The 20763-nt window shown below is 43.3% G+C and overlaps 1 long non-coding RNA gene across 4 annotated transcripts; it reads left to right on the top strand.

Moving 5' to 3' along the window:
• Nucleotides 1–202: 202 nt before the first annotated feature.
• On the top strand, nt 203–19549 carry LOC144104887 (uncharacterized). 4 transcript variants are annotated; one of them, XR_013308647.1, is made up of 5 exons: nt 306–1447; nt 1509–1747; nt 1813–2056; nt 2858–2960; nt 9825–19549. It is a non-coding gene; the product is annotated as an uncharacterized LOC144104887 (long non-coding RNA). The 4 variants fall into 4 exon arrangements; XR_013308648.1 differs by lacking the exons at nt 306–1447; nt 9825–19549 and adding an exon at nt 203–289 and having other exon boundaries at nt 2858–6130; XR_013308646.1 differs by lacking the exon at nt 9825–19549 and having other exon boundaries at nt 292–476; nt 2858–6130.
• Nucleotides 19550–20763: the final 1214 nt, after the last annotated feature.

Here is a 20763-nt window from a genome sequence, read left to right as displayed (position 1 = left end):
GCAGCACGCGCTGATCTCACGGTGATGCTGTGCAATAAGCAATGTCGCAGCACAAAAAAAAAATGAGTGAAAAAACGATGCCCGCAAGCACGGATGAAAGAAATATGAAACCGGAAGTAGCTGGCAGACGATTTTTTCATGGTTCGTTGCGTTCACTTCGGAAACGCATCTCCCTAATTTTTCTGCACTACATTTGTTTTGGAGACTTACTTCAATCAAAAGGAGTCGGGTATTTGCATCGTCTGCAGCAACGACGAAACCAAACAATGCTCTCTCAGCGACTGCACAGGTGGCGCCATCTCGTTTGTCGGCCGTGGAGATTTGACAAAGGCGGTGGTCTAGAATTCTTTGCAGACGTTTTACCGCGAAAGTCTTCAAACTTTGTGCAGTTTTGACCAAACTAAGCTTTTGTGACCATTGACAAGGCAGTTGCAGAAGAGTCTTCAAACCTCCCGGAGAAGAATTTCCTTAAAGGAGTAAGCCACGATCACCTGTACATTGCCTCACAATCTCCAAGAACTCGACTGCGGACAGTCAAGGAAAAGCTCTCTGTCGCGCGAAGAAAACTTTATTCAGCCACACAACAGTTAAAAGAAGAGAATGATTGACCTCAAAAGCCTTCTAAATGAAATGAAAGAAAAACAACTGATTTCTCCGAATGGACAAGCACTGGATATGCATTTGGAGAACTGCCACGAGAGCTTGTAAAAAGCTGGCGCTCTAACAAGCCCAAATCACCATCACAAAGACGATACAGTGAGAGGATAAGGAAGTTCGCCACTACATTGTATTATCAGTCTCCAAGGGCGTATGAATATGTGGCCAGCATTTTCCCAATGCCCAGCAAGCAGACAATTCGCACCTGGCTCAAAGTGATTGATGCATGGCCAGGGTTTACAAATTATGCTCTCAATCATATCAAAACATCATTTGAAACAAAAAAAAATGAACAAGAGTGGCTTTGCTGCCTAATGCTAGACGGAATGAGTATTAGGAAAAGGTGTGAGATGGACACTATGACAGGGAAACTAATTGGCTACGTTGAGTTGGGAAACAGTCAGAGTCCACTGGACACAGATGGCTCATCATTAGCTGGAGATGCTCTTGTGCTCATGACAGTTGGCATGGCAGCTCCATGGAAAATTCCCTTCGGACACTTCCTCAACAGTGGACTCAGTGGGGAGCAATTAACTCGAGCAGGTGACACAATGTTCACTGAACGTCAGTGCTGTTGATTGCAATGCTCTAGCTGCTAATGTATCCATGGGCAAGCTGTTTGGCTGTCAGATCCATGAAGCTACAAGTGAGCAGTTTAATTGTGACGGCCTTTCCCCACCCCTGCAACCAATCGAGGACCGTGTCCCTGGTATTCGATGCTACCCATGGATTAAAATTACTCAGCAACCTCCTGGACGATAAGAAAACACTGCACAGCAATGAATATGGAGTAAGGTATTTAAGTTTGATAAAATGTAATTCGCCTCTAATATATTTATTGTCTTTTGCAGTCAAATGAATGGGGGTTTGTCGAAAAGCTGCAAGACCTGCAAGAAGCTGACGGTCTTCGAGCAGCAAATAAACTCTGGAGGGCCCATATTGAGAACTACAGACAAATTATGAAAGTGCGATTGGCTGCACAAACATTCAGTGCATCAGTGAGGAAAAGCCTAAAGTTTGCCAAGGAGTTTGGAATACAAAACTTGCATGGGTCCGGTGGAACCGCAGAATTTATTGCTGATGTCGATCGGTGAGTTCCGACGTAAAGTTCTTGTTTGCATAAGTAGTGCAATCTTCTTTTAATGTTTCTTTCAGGGCCTTTGATATATTAAATTCGCACAGTTCAACTGCATTGGATTTCAAAGCACCGCTGCGAGCAGCAACATTCAATTTTCAAAAGTAGACGATGCTCCAACTAGTATCTACAAAGCTTATGTGTCTGAGTCTTCCATCTCTTGAGCTCGTATGCATCTTGGAGAGGAGAATGTCGTAAGTTTGGCATTCTCGTTGAAGAGTCCTGCAGAACTTGCCCAGAAGCTCTCCGATTCACTGTTTGCAGGTAGGACTGCATATTGTGTTTCATATACATGTCAGTACACAAGTGTACCAATTTATAGAAATAATGCTATCCTATTAGACATGCTTACAGCATGCAGATTTAGTCTATCGCTGAATAATTAAGGCAATAACAAAATACCTGCCGGTCCGAACTCTAGCCCAGTGACTTCCTAGTGTAGTGTTGCTCATAACAAATGTAGTCAAAAGTCAAATACAGAGCCACAATAGGACAGCACAGAGTTAGATACAGAATAAACATGCTGCAATTCTTGAAAGGAAATGAAGAAAAGTATTTTTCATGTTATTTTATTTAAAAATGAGTGCAGTAGAGTTGAGAAAGTTAACAAAAATGCAATAAGAATGCAAAACAATCCAATCATTTTACCATGCTGGTGGAAGCATAAGTAATAAATATCACTGTCTCAAATTATTTTAGCATTCCATGAATATAGATTTCAAAATGAAGCTACATAAAGATGACAACAAAAAACTACTGGCAATATAATTATCAAAAATGAAAGCAGAAGGCTCTCCATATTACCATGGCTGCAACAGACATGATGCAAATAAGCATGGCTGACTACAAGTCGAGCCTTATTGGCTATAAAACAAACGAGTTACTAAGCAATAACCAAGCCGTTTTGAGCACTACTAGAAACTGCTCTCACTAGATAAGCTTTCACTGTTATTTCGCTTTGTTGCATTAAAAAGGAACTAGAAATGGAGATATATTTTTTCCATTCTGTTTGCCAAGGCAGGAAAACAATTGCAAATTATCATGGTGTTTTTATTTTCATTACAGCTACATTTGCACATACAGGTTCAGTCAAGATCACCGTGAAATGTTCTTTAGTTGCATCCGCCAGAGGGGGATGGAACAATAACCCCTCAGTTCTGCAGTTCCGGTACGCATACAGAAGCCTACTGGTGCATGCAGATGTGCGGCCTGTGACGACCGGCAATGTTGCCCCAGATTTTGAGGGAATTGCAACAGTGGCCCATGAGCGTGTGCACAGAAGCAACGACGATGAAGCTGATGGGTCACCAGATATGTACATTGCTACTGCCACAACTGACCATGACTACAGCAGTCTTGGCTATGGACTCACCAATTTTAGCACTGAGGTTGTGACTTACATAGGTGGTTTTATTGTGAGGGTTGTGCAAAAAGCATAAACTGCACCTTGTGCTTAGAGATGCTTGTACAGGATGACATCGCAAGTGTCCTTATTTTCATAAGAAATAATGGAGGCCTAATAATGCCTTCAGCGCTCATAATTCACACCCTGAGCACTGCAGAGCACATTTTCCGCTGCAGTGACGAGCAAGGGCACAAAAATGTTGACTGCTTGGTCATACAGTCCTTTCAGCAGTTCTGCCAGTGACATGAACAGAGCTGAAGGAAGTATAACATTACAAAGAGAACCCAGCACATGTAATTGGAGTGATAAAATTCATTTTGAAGAAATATGTGACACTCAGGCTGAGAGAGAAGGCAAGAGGGGCGTATGTTACAGCACTGCTTACAAAGCAAACCTTGTTTCAGCAACAATAACAACCACTTTCAATTGCACTAATCAACTTAACGACATATACATGAAGGAATCCAAAGTCGTTGAACAGTCAATGTATATGTCATAATAAGCACCTCGGTTATCTGCCTTTGTCTGCTCGGCAACTTAATGACAATTATATAGTGCAAAGCAAGGAATGAAGGAAACAGGAATAAACTAATAATAATAAATTTTTGCAAGCCAAAGTTGCACTTGGGTTATGAAGCACGCTGAAGAAGAAGAGGTTTCTTGATTAATTTTGACCCCTGGGGGTCTTATACACGACCCAAATTTATTACAAAATACAGAGTACCAGCTGTTCCAACTAGCCGTACTGTATATTCTCCTAAATGCTCCTGGTTTTACACCATCAAAAGTTGGCATTCAACAACTGTTGATACAGTGAGAGTTGTGGGGTAGCTTCACCAGTGCATTGTAGGAATGAACGTGGCCAATGTGCATGTTTATAAAGTAGTATCCCAGTGTCAAATTCAGGCCTGTGTTCCTTTACATTTCAAAAATCTCGTGTCACTTCTTATGCCAGATATGGCAATGATGCATGGTACGCAAGGTAAATATGTCTGTTGATTGTAGTAGAGGAAATAAGAGTCTTTTTGTTGTAGTTTCTTAAAACACACCTTATATGTGTAATGCAAAAACCCTTCACCAGTGCAATGTTCAGTGCAGAAAATGTTTCTGAAGCTTAGGTCACTGAAGTGTTCAGCAAGTACTCAATTGTTTATTTGCGTTAAAGCAATCTTTTACACAAAGCAGCTTTTACACAGATGCTCATGTGCATTTCTGAAGGTTTTATTTTTTGGTTTTGTGGGGTTTAACGTCCCAGAGTAGCACAAGCTACAAGGGACGCTATTTCTGAAGGGATCTGCACCAGATGCACAGTCGTATAACAGGTATGATGAAGAGTGACATGGAACAATTATTTCAACACTGTTCATGTGAAATCACTGTTTTGATACTACGTTGAACATGTTTTTTTTTTTCCAAAAACCCCCAATACTGCATCAAGGCTGCCCTATTAGGTGTTCAACAAATAATAGCAGAGGTCTTGGTACTTTCTTTTTTTTTTTTTCATGTGCATTCTTTGAGTGTGTGAAAAGATGTGCAAGGTATTGAATGGTAGATTATGTATGACTGAGACATTATTTACATGCTATGATATTTTTATTTGTTTAGTGTGTACAACAGTAACATCAGTGAATTTATAGCAAAAATAAAAAGCAGGCATTCACGAACATAACTGCTCAAGTTAAATAACTGTCAACTATGAAACCGGCTGTAACTTTGCAGTGGCAGGTTGTATAATAATCTCATATACTTGTGATTGTGCAGGTATACACTGGATGTCAAAATTACTTTATTTTTTTTTTCACAGAATATGGCATGAATTTTTAACATTTCCAAAGCTCTGTGCGAGCAAACTGCATTCCAACATTTCTCTTTACCATCATTACCTTGTACAATACTCTGTTAGTGCTCTCTGAGTGCAACTTATCCCACATGTATCTTGCATAGCTCTTCCATGTATGTACGCTTTGGTGCTTCGTTGCATGCAGATAAAACCTTTCAGAGCGGAGTCTGTTAGATTTTGTGTTGTATTCAAAATTGCGTTGTTACACAGGCACGAAGCTAACAAAAAGAAAGAAAAAGGACAGTAGCTGTACAACCAGGCACCGAGACCCTATTGTGCCTTGTGTGAAGAGCACTGTATATTCCATTCCTTTAACTTGCGGTAAGGCTTACATAGGCCAAACAGGAAGATGTTTAATGAAAGGTCAATGGAACATAAAAACGATTTATCTAGGGCGCCATTGAGGAATTTGTGTGCCCATTGCCGGGTATGTGACAGCAAAAAGAAATGCATTCCTTGTTTTAAGACAGCAACTGTCTTGAAGAAAACATAAAAACCAACTGATGTGCGAAATCGTTGAATCCACCTAACTCCCAGGGCTTAGGGAAGGTTGCATATAACCGCCCCGTCTATCTAATTATCTGAAAAAAAATCACCTTTCTCTCTGGTTTTATCTGATTTTACCTGGATTTTAGAGGCACACTTCACATGTTGCTTTTTCGTTCTAGCCATGTTAATTATTGGCGCTCATTCTTCTTATCACTAATCTTTTACCGTTTTCTCGCCTTTTCATGTTTTTTAGCAAAATTTGCGCCCTCAACCGTGTTTTTCCAGTCTTTTTTCCACATGTAACTCGTGCTCCATTTAATGGAATGGAACTCATCGTATAGTGTCATTCTTGTTATCTTTTGATGCCCTGGACAACTTATGGGTCCCAGTTCGTTCGCGTGCCTTGATTATTCCCCCTGGTGGGTGTATATAAGTGCGGGTTCAGTTTTCTTCAAATAAAGTTGGAAGTTGAGCACTCTGTCCTACCTTCTTATTCTTCCTGTTTTGTGTTCACACTGCTGATACATATGGATTGCAACCAACTAGCCCAGCAGATGGTGTTATTCAAGCGGCACTGAGTGTTATTCTGTAGTTCCAGCACCGGCGCTTTCTTCTTATGACATTCGTTCCAGCAAAGAAACGGTCCATCAACTATTTGTAATACGTGCTGTGGGAAGCGATTCGTGAAGCAGCCACGATGCTACTCCAGAACCAGTTGCTGATACCCTGTCGATGGCTATGAACATACGTGCAGCTTTTCTCCTAGTGCAATGTTCCAGTGCAAGCAGAAGCTGGGGAATCACCAGCACAGACCCTTTGCGCCAGATCCCAAATGTTCACTGGAATCACAAGGGACCCTGGCTTTCGAGTGACATCATGGTGCCTCATCCGAGGTCCTTTTCAGTTTGCGCAATCAGCTTCTGCATGTACTACATGACCAGGTACACAAGAAGGCAGCTGGTGCAGACGTTTACATGCACCTCGACACAAACCATGTGGTCTCCTAAGTCATGGCAGCGACCAGTGTTCGCCATACCATCTAGTACACCAACTGAGCACCAGGCACCACGCGCAGGAAGTTGAGGCTAAGGTGAGGGAACACATTGTCATAATAGGAATGTGAAGTGGCTAACCTTGAAAGACGTTTCAGAACTGCTAAGAGATTTTGCAGTGTTTTTTGAGTGAAAAATAAGTTTCAACAAAAATGTGGCATCGAAGTCTGAACAAAATTAGGAGCTTGGGTAAAGGGTATCCGAAATTAAAGCATCCATTTCAAACTATTCCATTTCCAGCAAGTAAAGCACAGCTAGCAGCAAAATGTATATACCGGTGAATATATGCCACTTCCATTGTAGCAATGCTGTTGACTGGCTGGGGTACATGCCAGTGGCTGATGATCTGTGATCAGTTTCACGTATCTTCCATAAAGTCACTTTTGGATTCTCCAGACAATGGCTAGTGCTTTTTGATCCTAGGGTTCAGAGTTTGAAAAGCGAACACAATGTGAATCCACTCGTGTCAGTATTGTGAAAAAGGACAGCTCCATTCCCATGTGATCCTGTACTGCATATTAGTCGTACCTGCAGGACAGCGTGTGGGGCTACAGTCTTCACTTCCTGAATTGTTACGTTGCACTCTTCCACGACGGCCATCTCACCAGAAGTGTGAAGTGCTCCAAGGCGGTTTGCACAGTTTGGAATGCATTTCTCGCAATTATCCACAAGGCCAAGGAATGATGTGAGCTCAGATGTGGATTTCTGAGCTCAGGGGCTCCCACCACCACCTTTATTTCATGCTCTGTCCTGTGTAAGCCTGTTACAGCAAGCTTTTAGCTACAGTAAGTTACGTTCATCTACGAAGAATAAATGTTTCTGCAGGTTGATGTTCTACCCATACTTTTGCAATCTTTTTATTGCCTGTACCAGATACCTCGCACGTTAATTCCCTGACTCACCGGTGACAAGAATGTTGTCTTTTGCTGCATGGCACATTGGGATTCCTTGCAGAATTTGGCCCATTGTCCTTCGCCGAACAGCTGGCACAGGCAAGGCAGTAAAAGACCATTCTGCTATGTTTGTACAGTCCTTTTGCCGTGTTGCTTGCCAAAAGCGGCTGGGATCACTAACTTCCTCTGTAGGTCGGCTTGTCCAAGATATATTTTTAACAATTTCTGTCCTTCAGCTAAGTTCGCACAGATGTCCTCTTTCTGAGGCAGGGCATACTGATGAGCTGCCACCAAGTGGGTGATTTTGAACCCCCTCAAATATTCACTACTGATACAATGAATGAGGCCCGTTCATTGTGGTTCCCTTTCATTGGAATGTTCTAGCTCGATGTCAGAATTTTTAATCTGAAAGTATTATATGACTTATTGGCAATGAAACCTGCTGGCGCTGACCAGCAGCAGTGGTCCGAAAACCCCCCCAGTGACGTCACCGTCGTCTTGCATGACATCAGCAGTAGACAATAAGATAGTGATGCCTACAGCAAAGAGAATTAAAATTTCCTTCGAAGGTGCGGCGAACTGAACCAAAGACCTACAGGTTGCGAGGAGAGCACGCAACCCATGGGCCACAAAGCCGCACTGCTTCCCAGCGAATAAAGGGGAACCTAGTGTATGTGTTTCCTTACGATTGCATGATAATGAGTAGGTGTGTCTTTAGAAAGGAAGGAATCTTTAATGAATCTAGAAACAGCACTCACAATGAGACAATGCTTTCATATTCAAAGGATGTAAGTGGTCTTAATTGTCCTCAGTAATTTTTCCTTCAAGGTATATGAAGACATATCAAAGACATCCTTTTTGTGAAGATCTTGTTCAGCTGGTCTGCCTGTTGATCCAACTATTTGTCGGTCCTGAATGTACTGCTTCGATCAAAAACAAATTGCACTTACATGAAAGACAAACACAGGAGACAAAGCAGACAGAACATGTGTTCGTGGTCAAGTCATTATGCAAACTGCCATCACGTGACAGTGAAACAATTGCATGCTCCCAACCACCACATCTGTGACAGGCGCAAGATGAATCACACTGCAATGAGGAATGTTAACGTGCATAGAGCCGATCTTTTCTTGCAGTTACATAACAGTGGTCAGATATGCGACAGTTACTGTCTCAAAGCTGCATGATAGCTATGCAAAAACTATAGGGAGGTCTTCACATTAATTTGGGCCACCTTGGGTTCTTTAACGCACACTGACATTGCATAAGACATTGGTCTTTTGATGCAACAGTAGCCTTGTTTGGGCTAGTTGGTAATAGTTTTTTTAAAACATAGTGCAAAAAGGTTTTCTTGGTTTTTTCGGGGTTTAACGTCCCAAAGCGACTCAGGCTATGAGGGATGCAGTGGAGAGCTGCGGAAATTTCGACCGCCTGGGGTTCTTTAGTGTGCACTGACATCGCACAGTACACGGGCCTCTAGAATTTCGCCTCCATCGAAATTCCACCGCCACGGCTGGGATCAAACTTGTGTCTTTTCGGTCAGCAGACGAGCACCATAACTACTGAGCCACCACGGCGGCTTAGTGCAAAAAGGACACAGACGACTCAGATGTGGATGGGACAGGCATGTCCAGTCCACATCTGTGTCGTATGTGTCCTTTTTACACTGTGTTTTAAAAAAATCAGCCTTTTGCATGTCACCACCATCGGAATGCAGCTGCCACGGCCGGAATTCGATCTTACGACGTCATGCTTAGCAGTACAATGCTTTAGCCAGTTCATAAAAGTGGTGGCCTGGATACATTATGAAAGAATACTTTAGCATCATAGAAAAATTGAAGCACACTTACAGAAGCACAGACAATAGTTTCACTGGCATGTCACCTTGGAGGAAAAGAAACAGTAAACGGAAAACAGCTCTGATCCTGCATCCTTGGCTTGAGCATGAGAAGTGGATTAGGTGCTACCAAATAAGAAGCTGTCACAAACTGCAATTTCACTCTCTAAATATTCTTGAATAATCTGAAATTAACCTTTTCTCTTAATGTAATTTTCCCCAGCAGACTGTGCTACATGCTTGTGCACATATCAGGGGCAGATTTATTAGCAACTCTTGGGAAGTGAGAGGTCAGTTGGGAATGGAGGCCAACAAAAACAATGTGTTTCTTTAAATATATTCATAGAAAAAAAGAAATGTCAATGTTGTTATTCAATAGAAATGTCACACAAGAGGCAGCCACCTGGTCCCCTGCATTCCCCTTAGATTTGCCCCTGGTACGCCCACTGTTGTCTCTCACTGGCTCAATCACCATATACATATTCAAGCACTGTGCATCGTGGTCTTGTTCCCTAGTGTTCCTGGCTGCCCACCCTAGGGGGATCCCGATGCAACGCCCAACACCCCTTGCCAGACACAGCCATACATCCTGGCAGATGACCATGCAAAAAAGCCCAGTGCACGCAGACGGCTCATGCACCCTGTGGGGCTGCTCTCAAGCCCCGGAGTGATGGCAGTTCACATCCCATCGACCTCACCTCGACAGAACGCCCAGCAAATCTGGACGTTCACCGCAGCCAAGCAATGAGCTGCATCAATGGGTTATCATGCAGAGACACCCTTGGCTGAAGACGGCAGCAACATGCGATACACAGGTACCCTTCGGACCCGAGTTGCATCAATAACGTCAATGCTCCCGTGGTCTCCACATTGCCTATTGGGCATTTCCAATAAAAGACTGTGGCAGCAATGTATACTAACAAAAGGAATGAAAGAAGACTAGATTAAAAAACACCACGTGGTCAAGAACGTAAAACCCAAAAGCACTTGTACATGAAGATGCATTCAGGAAAACACACTGAAAACAGCTTGGTCAAGAAATGAGCTGAATGAGATAAACATTCCCAGCTGTGCCCAGCCCTACCTGTCTGATAAATATACTCCTGCTCGGTTGCTGTTTGCTATTGCAGAATAACATTTCTGGAAACTTGACAAGAAAGTACTTCGCAAATAATTATGATTAAAACAGAAAAATGCAGAAAACAATCTTCTGCCTAATTGCTGTTCATAATTAGTGTGTGTCCGTCACTGCAGCAAAGGCAACACCACCATTGAAAAGTTGGAGGTGTGGTGCTATCACGTAACCCTTTAAGTGACATTGCCTACAGGCTAAAATCAAAATCTGGTCCTCCAGAGTCAAACATAGGGAATCTATGGCTTGCTTATTGCAAGCCATATCTCAAAGAATTGCAATTAAGTCCGAAAAATGCAGAACATTTTTTCGTGGTTTTGCTGCACTTGAGAACGCATTATGTAGAAATGAATCCACGAATTGTAATCTTGGGAAGCGAATTTGGCACTCTTCGTCCACTCTTCCCCCTCATGTAAAGCCCTCACCCAAGTGCCCTTGAGGTATCTGTAATAAATAAATAAATAAATAAATAAATAAATAAATAAATAAATAAATAAATAAATGGGCTAGGTTACCTAAAGAACCACATCATGGTGACATACCCCCAACTCTTCAAGGGCTACTTCGCCTTGGCATCTTTTTTTCTCAAGTTCAACTATACGATTTTATGCATTCAATGAGTTCCAGGTCACTGCACTTGAGGCCATAATGAGCTAAAAATAAATTCCCAGAGTTTCATGTGGAGAAGCACGTGTGCACAAGGTCATCTAAAGAACCACACCTCCAACACTTCGTTTGCGTGAAGGGTGCTTCGCTGATCAAAAGTATTCTTGCTTGCTTCAAGCATCACAGCTCTTCCATTATTGTTAATGAGGGAATTCTTTTAGAAACATTATTTGACATCAAAGTAGCTAAGCGTTTTCTGCAACTGAGGTGGTTCTTTATTTGTGTAGTGCTGAAACAGAGAAGTCTTCTTAATGTGTAGTACGGAACCGACCACGGTGTGCTCAAGCTGGGCGCAGGTCAGAGAGCACCAAGTTGGCGAATACTTTCTCTGCACTAGTATTCTGTACAGCATAGTTTTCCAAATGAATTCTTTCCAGTCATGTGCAGAAACTAATGGCATTGCTGGCTTCTAGAATCATTCTATGCTAAATTAACCTCCCTGCCTATCCTCCTCCTCCTATGCTAAGTACAAACGATTCTATGAGCTTACTTTAGTTTTACTCTACTATGATTTTCCCAAAAGCGGACAATTTAATTAAATTTTTGGGCATACTGACAACTTTCTTGCTACGACAGGCTCTAATTTAGTCTACCAGTCCTATTCAATAGTTTAGTTTCATTAGACTCTGCACACCCCAGACAACAAAGAGGACAATTGGTTCTTTCTGTATGGAATCTGTGCTCCTGAAGTCCTGTGCTCAAATGATTGAATCTAGTTTTAAGAACCAGATTACTAGGAGTACTTACTCTGTTCTGCTGCTAAGTACTGCCGTTGAGAATCTACTTCAAAAATAGAATGGCAGAAAAACAGCCAGGCCTGAGGCTATTACAGAAAGGTTGCTTATTTGTCCCCAAGTGCACCGAGTGGCACAGCCTGAACAAATGGGGCACAATTTCCCTTGTCCTGTTCTTGGTGCAATGTAAGCCAACTGGCCGGTGCCAACAAAAATGCTCCAAAGTGAAAAGAAATACACTGGGCCTGACATTCAACATGTATTTGAGTAGTTCATGAAATACCACTGAGAAGCAGAGGGTTCAGTACAAGCCGTTCAATGCACTAACAACAAAGCACAGCAACATGAACTCTCGTTTACGAACAAAGACACACTGCACTTATCAGTATACTGTCAGGCCTGCACTAGTCGGTCCACACCAAACAGCAGATGAATTATGACGAATGCCTTCCATGTTAAAATGAGACAATACACATTCGTGACAAACAGACTGCACTTTGAGGGGAAAAAATGTAAGAGGAGTTAACTTAAAATTTATTTTTGTGCAAAGTAATCACTGCAAATTGAGAATGTGAGCATCTTCGTGTGAATGATGAATGTAGCTTAAATGCTTGCAAATGTGTAAATGGAATATTAATCACAGTGTGCATCTGTGATTTTCTTTTGTCACAGTTTCTGCACTGACCTGTTAGTTTAGGTTACAGGATGGCTAGGTTACAGGGCTGAATCCTGGCCTCAGTGCCTGCATTTCGAAGGCAAAATGCAAAAATAAAAGTGTCAGCGCTCTGGATTAAATCTGACCCCAGGTAGTCAAAATTAATCCACAGCCCTCCACTACAGGACTCAGATAGCCCATATGTGCAGCCTCGGAATGTTAAACTCCACACACTATAACGCAATACTTTCTATATAGACCAACATCAACCAAATTTACTCTAAGAGAGCAATAACAGGGGCTAGTTGGTGGTTCGTCGTGTGGAAACCGCACTGTACTGAAACAAAGAACCGCCGGTGCAGAAAATTGTGTCAGTGCTAAATCATTAACTCTTGAAGATAGAGAATTTTTGTGGCTGAGTTCTTCACGCTGAGTAAGTAATGAGGATGGGTGATGGTTGTCCTTGTTTGTGGTGCTTTCATTTTTCTTTCGTAAACAAAATTTATCATGTCATTCTCTGTATCACATAAATAGCGTAAACCATTCGGAATAAAATCAGTTGAAAGTTCACGCTTCGTCTGTCCTCCTTATAGTGTGTCTTGTTTGTTTTAGTACAGCGCGGTTTCCACATGACACGACCAAATTTACTCGCAGTCTGCTATTTTGTATCAGTTTCGGACAATCTTTTTTTCCTTGAAAAGCAGTGCAAATATGCTAAGTAACTCAGGGAAGATGAATTGTCAGCATGACTGTGCACCCAGAGAAGAAAAGTTAATATGAAGGAACCTAAAGTAGTGTTCAACAGCCTGGCAAGGGAACAACTGTTCACGGTAGGCTGTGTAGCAGCTGAAGTGGTAAGGGAATGCATCCACTTCAGGGTACACAGTGACTGCAGACCCAGAGCACGAGAGTAAAATAACTAGGAGGACAGGAATGGGGCCGAGTGCATTTGGCAGGCATTCTCAGGTCATGAATAGTAGCTTACCAGCATCCCTCAAGAGGAATTAAAGTAATATATGACAGTTGTCCATTGAAAGCACTCACCTTCAGGGCAAAAACATGTAGGCTTAAGAAAAGCTTAGAATTAAGCTGAGGACAGTGCAGCGAGCTATGGAAAGGAAAATGATAGGAGTGGTGTTAAGAGGCAGGAAGAGAGCACAGTGGCTCAGGGAACAAACACGGTTTAAAGATAGCCTGGTTCAAAATCAAGAAGAAATCAGCTTGGGCAAGGCATGTAATGCAAAGGCAAGATAACCGATGGTCTCTCAGGATAGCAGAGTTGATTCCAAAAGTAGGCATGCATAGCAGGCAGCGCCAGAGACTCAGGTGGGTGGATGAGATTAGGAAGCTTGCAGAGATCAGGTGGTTGCAGGTGGCACAGGACAAGGTTAATTCGGCGGATATGAGAGACTAGATGGCATAAATGTAGCATCACTGCAGCCACAATTAGCTGTAGGGAACTCTTATCATATACATTAAGGAACATAAAACCAGCCGCATAATAGACCAAGTTCTACCATGCAAAAGTTGCAACACAAGCAATGCGGACAACTATGAGTTATTGATAACTTTCAACAAAAGAACATAACCCTATTTTAAAATAACCACCATTTCCTTTGTTCTGATTCAGTGAGCTCAAAGTCATTACAATCATCATCAGTTTTAATTTATGACAGGCTGCAGCATATGACAAGCATTATCTAATTGGTACAAGAAATGATAACAAATATGACTGCACTCTGTTTTTTGGCATTTCAGGTGATCTGAAAACAGTTAACAGTGACATACTGTTAGAAAACTTCATATTCAGGAATTTCATAGCTGTGCAAGATTTTGTAGAGCAATCAGGTACAAAGCTCTCCTACACAGCAGCAGTCTCTGCACCTGAGCAATCCAGCTGTCAGCTTTTCTAACTACTGTGCCTTTCAGTACATGCTTGTCATGAAAATTCTGCTCTGATCATTAAGCAGCTTCTCTGACTTGCATAAACAAATATGACCAGACTCAACCTGAGTATGATCAGGGGCAACATTGCAGACAAGAAAAGTTCTTCATATGCCTCCAAAGCAACTTCCTGTAATCACTGAATTTCTCACAATTACATCTGCCTGATAGTAGTACCATAAATGCCTGCATATTCGGCAAATATTGTGAGGGAAACATAGGAAAGAATTCTTTTGTTGGGCCCCAGAATACCACTCAGCCTAAGACTGCATAAAACAACAAGGTGCACCTTGTGTATAGCATACTGTTGGGCAAGAAAGTTTGTTAAGAGCGCATAAAACTAGAAGAATGTCTGTTTACTAGCTTATAATGCATTGCAACATGGTTTATGCTTCCACTTTTATACCAACACCTCACACAAAAAAGAGACCGAAAGCCCAGTCAAGCCCGTTTATAATGATCTTCACAAGAGGCATTCTAATTAGGCACAAACGTTCATAACAACTGCGGTACCTAGCATCAGGTCACAACATACGGAATATTTACAGAGCAAAGAATTTGCTCACAAATGTTTCCTGAATCAACGTGAGTGATTTCTTCAAATAAAAAAACTTGAGAGAATCCTACAGTCTTATCTACACAGCACACACCCGATTCTTAGCAGCTAACAATGGTCAGTGTGCATTTACAAAGCCAAACATCAATGTCATCAATGTTGACTGTAGTGAGTTCTCTAATAACTTCCCTCAGAACAGTTCTGAGGCAGAGCTTAGAGTGATGCAGCCAGCCCTTCCGTGGATAAAATCAGGAATGTCTACTGCAAGTGGCTGCCTCCCACATGACATGCATAGTGCATGATCTTGTGCAGCAGATCTGAGGACAATTAAAGGGACATCACTGGGAATTTTTCCTGTATGTTGCAGACTAAATTATCTAACACACTATCACACCATCCAGATGCGCTTCAGAGTTTTATACAGCACTGATACAAAGAAACACCGTAGGCACTTGTGTGGGCTACATGCTCGACATAAAAAGATATCACACCCCATTTTTACCATGTAATAACAAGTATGCTACTCTGCCAATGGTTCACGCTGCTAGACTTGCCAACACAATCAGCTCAGCTCAGACTAACGAGACAACTTCAATCACTACGAACAGCGCCGAAAACTCACCAGTCACGGTTTCTATACTAATGTCATCGGTGCCACTGGGTGCACATGACAAACCAATGGGCGAATTCGAGGCATTTTTTCATGACAAAATGCTGCATCTGGATTGCACACAAATGCAATGAATATAGTCCAGAGACTCAAAACTTCACTTTCAGAACAAATGAATAACATACGACTCATCTGTAGTATGGCTTCAATAAGGAAAACAAATGCACGGAGCCACTATCCCATAGGGCCTATGCATTACTGTAACAGAGACCTATGCCAAACAGTCACTGCCATCAAGTAAACTACGTCACTTCAAGTTACTGATCAATTCGCTCTCGCCCTACCATAAGCTTGCCGTCCCGGTTAGCTCAGCTGGTAGAGCGACTGCTCCGGTGAAGAGGTGGTCCCGGGTTCGAACCCCGGACCAAGACAAATATTTTTTCCTTTAACTGCGAAGTTTCTGAGAAAGCTGTATAGTTTTCCTTTGTAGCCATATGGCTGCACTTCCTTATAAATTTACTCCACCTTGGAGGGACTCCCCTAAAAATTTGACTGGTATGACATCTAGATTTGCAACTGTGTATTCACTACAAGCTCCGATCCTGCCTATCTTAGGGCTCTTTGTACAGGCATTGTGTGTGGGGATTAATGCCCTAACACTGCCCATGGGTAACGAGTGGAGGGCTCCAGGCTGATTTTGACCAACTGCTGTTCTTCCATGTACAAGGACACCACACAGCATACTTGGCCCCACCGAAAGGCGCCCACTACAGTTGGGATTCAAGCCTGCAACCTTGAGCTTAGCAGCAGAATGCCTTAGCCACTATGCCATCATCGTGGCTGTTCCTCTGAAATAGCACTGCATTTCAGAAAAGGAGGAACAACATCCATTTCAATGTGATTCCAAGTCGCAGGTGGCCAAACAAGGCCATCAAGGAGGAACTCTTGCTGCAAGCTCAAATTCCTTTGAAAACAACTTCCCATCAAAATATCTGCTTGTAAAAAATCTTACATGTAAAGCATTTTTGGCTCCAAAAATGTAAAGGGAGCAGCAGTGCATTTTGAAGCTAGCAAAGCAGTAGCCTTCGTTTTGCGACTTGCCTACATTTATGCCCCTGCTGGGAAGGCTGCACAGCTGCCAAATGGGAACAGATCTGCAATAATAAAATTTTACTCCCTCTCAAACACTTCGCAGCCCCATGACCCATATCCTATTTTCAACGTTTGCCTACACTGCTTCTCCAGTCACTTCCACATTGTTCATATGCATTCACACTGTCAGTGCAGCCTACATCATGAATGCAGCGACACTGAAAGTGAGCGCAGACAGCCTTAAAGCTAACACTGCGACGGCGAGTTATGGCGCCTGTAAGATGCAAAAAATTTGATTTGTCTGAGGCGACCTCCTCCTCAGAAAAAAATTCTGAACTTTGGAAACAGAAACGCGTTTTAAAACATCACACATATCACAGGGTTGACTGCTTTCAAGCTACTATATGCAGCTTTTACCTCAACTTCCACCACTTTTCTGAACGGAATAAAATATGCAATACAAATAATCCAAAAGACATTTTATTGGCCCTTCGATGAACGAGTGCAAATGGACAACGGACAAGCAGAACAACGACGACGTGGACGGAAGCACTGAAAATTCAGCACTTCCATCCACGTCCTCCTTCTACTTGTCTGTGGTGTTTTTGTGCTGGTTCAGCAAAGCTCATGGAAGACCAACTAGACCAACAGCAAGTGTTATTCAAGTTCATTTGATGGGCCGTGCCACAACAAATTCTAAATGAGCAAGAAATCTTCCTTACCTGCATGTGCCCAATTTGCATGCGTTTCTGTAGTTTTCTGCCCCATGCTTTTCACACAAACCACCTGTTTCTTTTAGTTGGCCTGATGATGGTTGCATCATTGGTTTTTCACAATGGGCCACATTTTCAATTACATAAAAATGTGTATTCTTTAATTTTCACTCTGGCCACTGTCCTTGTAGTTCGGTCGCCATGATGTTGCAACTTTCACGCCTTTGCTTGTGTGCTTCGGGCAGCGGCCAACCATTAATGCGTGCCACACTTCAGCTCCAAAATAGTCAGCCTAGTGTTGCGTCTTAATGCAAGCAATGGCAGTGGTCATCGGCAGGACAGTGGTACAGAAACGGTGGTGGTGATAGTGCAAATTTACAGGTGGGATTAGCCTTGCAGCAGCCTCTCAGCAATTTCACCACCTGAGCCACTGATTTAAGTGATTGCGCCTCTACCACTGCTCCATAAGGCCAGTGTCCTCCAAAAACTTCAATAGTGATTGCGATACTATAGTCGGATGCAACTCAAGAATGAAGCAGCTTTTCCCCGTGAAAGGACCCCCTTCCAACCAATGGCATCTGCTGATTCTCGTGAACTTGCTAGTGTGACAGTGCAAGGAGCGGCGTGACAATGCAGGGAGGGCACTATCCACACAGCAGGCTCATGAGAATTCTTCAACGGCAATGGCTGGAAGGGGGTCCTTTGACAGGGAAAAGCCACTTCGTTCTTGAGTTGTATCCAACTATAATCACCGTTCAGTTCGGCAACCCTCAGAGTACACGATGCATGAGACGTCATCTATAGGAACATTCAGCCTCTTCAAATTTTCCAGGAGTGCCTCACGTTCGGCACAAAAACGCGGGCGCACTAGAAGGAAATGGCTCACATCACCCACATCACGGTGTACACACATAGTTGACGTGGCACCGTGAATCTTGTGCAACCATACTGGCACAAAGGCTGAGTTCGTGCGCAGTCGATAAAAGAGAGTGGCTCTGTCGCGCGGCAAGCCTCGCATAAATTAAGGAAGATGCAAAGGTGGCCAAAGTGCAGAAAAGTGTTGCACCTCTAGCTGCCTAGCGAAGTTCTCATCCTTTGGGACAGCCACTGAAAATGAATAATACCGGGCTTCTTGAGCAAGAAGGTCAGCCACCGTGTTACCAGCGACTCTAACGTGAGATGGTAGCCACGGGAAGAAAGCTGTGATTCCTTTCAACAGTAGCTTTCTCAGCCAGGTGAGCTCAGAGGGTAAATTTATCATCGGAGGTCCCTCGTTGCAGACGCTGTAGTGTAGACTTGAGTCAGACAGAATGACGGCTCTCGGTGGCCTGCAGAAAGACAGACGTTTAAGAGACCTTGCAATGGCCAATGATTCCCCCGAAGTGGACGACACTACTCTTTGTAGACGTCCAGCCCAAAATATTTCAAGGCGCTACAAATGCGGCTGAGCAGGACTGCCCATGTCTGCTCCGAGAGTCATATCAGTGTAAACTTAGAGGTGGCCATCGTAGACGCTGTTCCGATGTTCAAGAACAAGGACCTTACTTCCGCCAGACGTAGCGATCGTTTCGTGCCTGGGATGACGAGGCGGCAATGATCTCACTATAAAACCATGGCGGTTCTGCTGACACCTGCGTCCAGTGGGTGACCAACCCACTGTGCTTAGGGTGTGAAGGGCTGCAGATGAGTGGCTTTTGGTCATAGCTCGTAGTCGACGAAGCACAGCACATGTCCGGATCTCTCCAAGGGAACGGTCTCGCCCTGGAACGGATAGCACTCTCGGAAACGGCCAATTATTCCATGTCACCGCAACAAAAGTGTGATGACCACCAATTCGTTGAGGTTTTGCCGAACCACATTTGCGTACACTTTTCTAGTTTTGTCAAGTTCGATTCATGAAGCAAACATTCCGCGCATTCCCCCATCGACTGTTCCGGAGTGACCACACAAACAGAAAGGGATGCTCCGCCTGCCTGACGTCGTCGTGCCTTTTACAGGCGCCTATTTCGGTCGCACCAGGCTACGCGCTTCCTTTAGAATTAACCTCTCGCGTACATTTGTGGTGAATTCACCAAAACTAACCAAGCGAAAGCACGACTGCACGCCGCCCAAGCTGCCGCGCTTGCCGCCATCAGTTTTGTTTTCTTGTTTTGATGATGATACCGAAAACGAAAGCAGATATTACGACATCTGAACTAAGCAGCCGTTCATCTCACACCCCTTTTTAACACGCTGTCTCGCCTTGATAAGGTTAGCATTGGCAATCTTTTGCGATTCGCGTGTAAATAACACCCAGAAAATGCACAAAACACCCACAGTGTAGTACTTAATTTAGCGATTACTAGGAAAATTAACCTGCGTCTAGCCTGCTCCACATGTAAAGAAGCCAAAACAAACGCAGTTTGCCCGCAGTAAAATCGATCGATGTTATACAACTGAACATTAACAATAAAATGTTTATTCAAAAATATAGATAGGTTTTATCGTCTTACTAAAACAACAAGTATAAAGGTGCCTGTATTTTCCATTCATGCAACAGCTGAATTGCTGCACACCCATCTTCAACAACAATTAAGCATTCAACAGCAGATGGAAAAATCTTATTCACAGCGCACCCATCTTTTTTTTTTTTTTTGCCGGTTCACAATTTTGCGCTATTTAGTTCAGGACTGTTTGGGTTCACTCTTCTGCACTAGTGCTCTATCCATCTGTCGGCGCAGATGCTAACAGTAAGTGCATGCAGTGACAACGCCTTAATCGCCATTTTGTATCAAATAATTACAGGAGTTCGACATATCTCAAACTGGTGCGCTTCCGGAACGTACCGTACGTTTCGTTGCATGGTGGCGAAGTCAGCGAAGAGCCGAAACTGCAACTCGCCGTTCCCGGCGGGCAATATTCGCTTACGCGAAGCGAACTGACGCGGTGTTCGCTTTGCTGTAGTTTCGCTTCAACCAAGTTCGCCAACCTCCGACTGGTGTCTGCTCGAGCCACCAGTCATTCGTTTCACAATAGGAAAATGGGCCTCAGAGCAAAATTAACGGTTGACGTCGCTTCTTCTGTGATCAGAGACCACGCGTAGGTGGCACAGATAATTTTCTGGACGCTAAAAATGGTAGAAATGTAGCTTTTTTTCCGGCCTGCCTGTCAGCCGCTTGCCGCCGCTTAAACTCGGCGCAAGCAATCTTTTCGGCGGTGCTGGAAGGCGTCCACGAACACCAAAAAATCTCACCAGCACCACAGACGAGATCCTGACTGCAGAGAATCCGCAGGATCAGGCTCAACCTTGTGAAGGCTTATTAAACCTGTTTAATTTTCCCTCCTTTTTTCGCTGCGAGTGTTCTGCTAGCGCG

Source organism: Amblyomma americanum, chromosome 9 (assembly GCF_052857255.1).
Source record: "Amblyomma americanum isolate KBUSLIRL-KWMA chromosome 9, ASM5285725v1, whole genome shotgun sequence".
NCBI classification, from domain to species: domain Eukaryota; kingdom Metazoa; phylum Arthropoda; class Arachnida; order Ixodida; family Ixodidae; genus Amblyomma; species Amblyomma americanum.
Note: the sequence above shows the minus strand (reverse complement) of the source record. Positions and strands in the feature narration are given on the sequence as shown.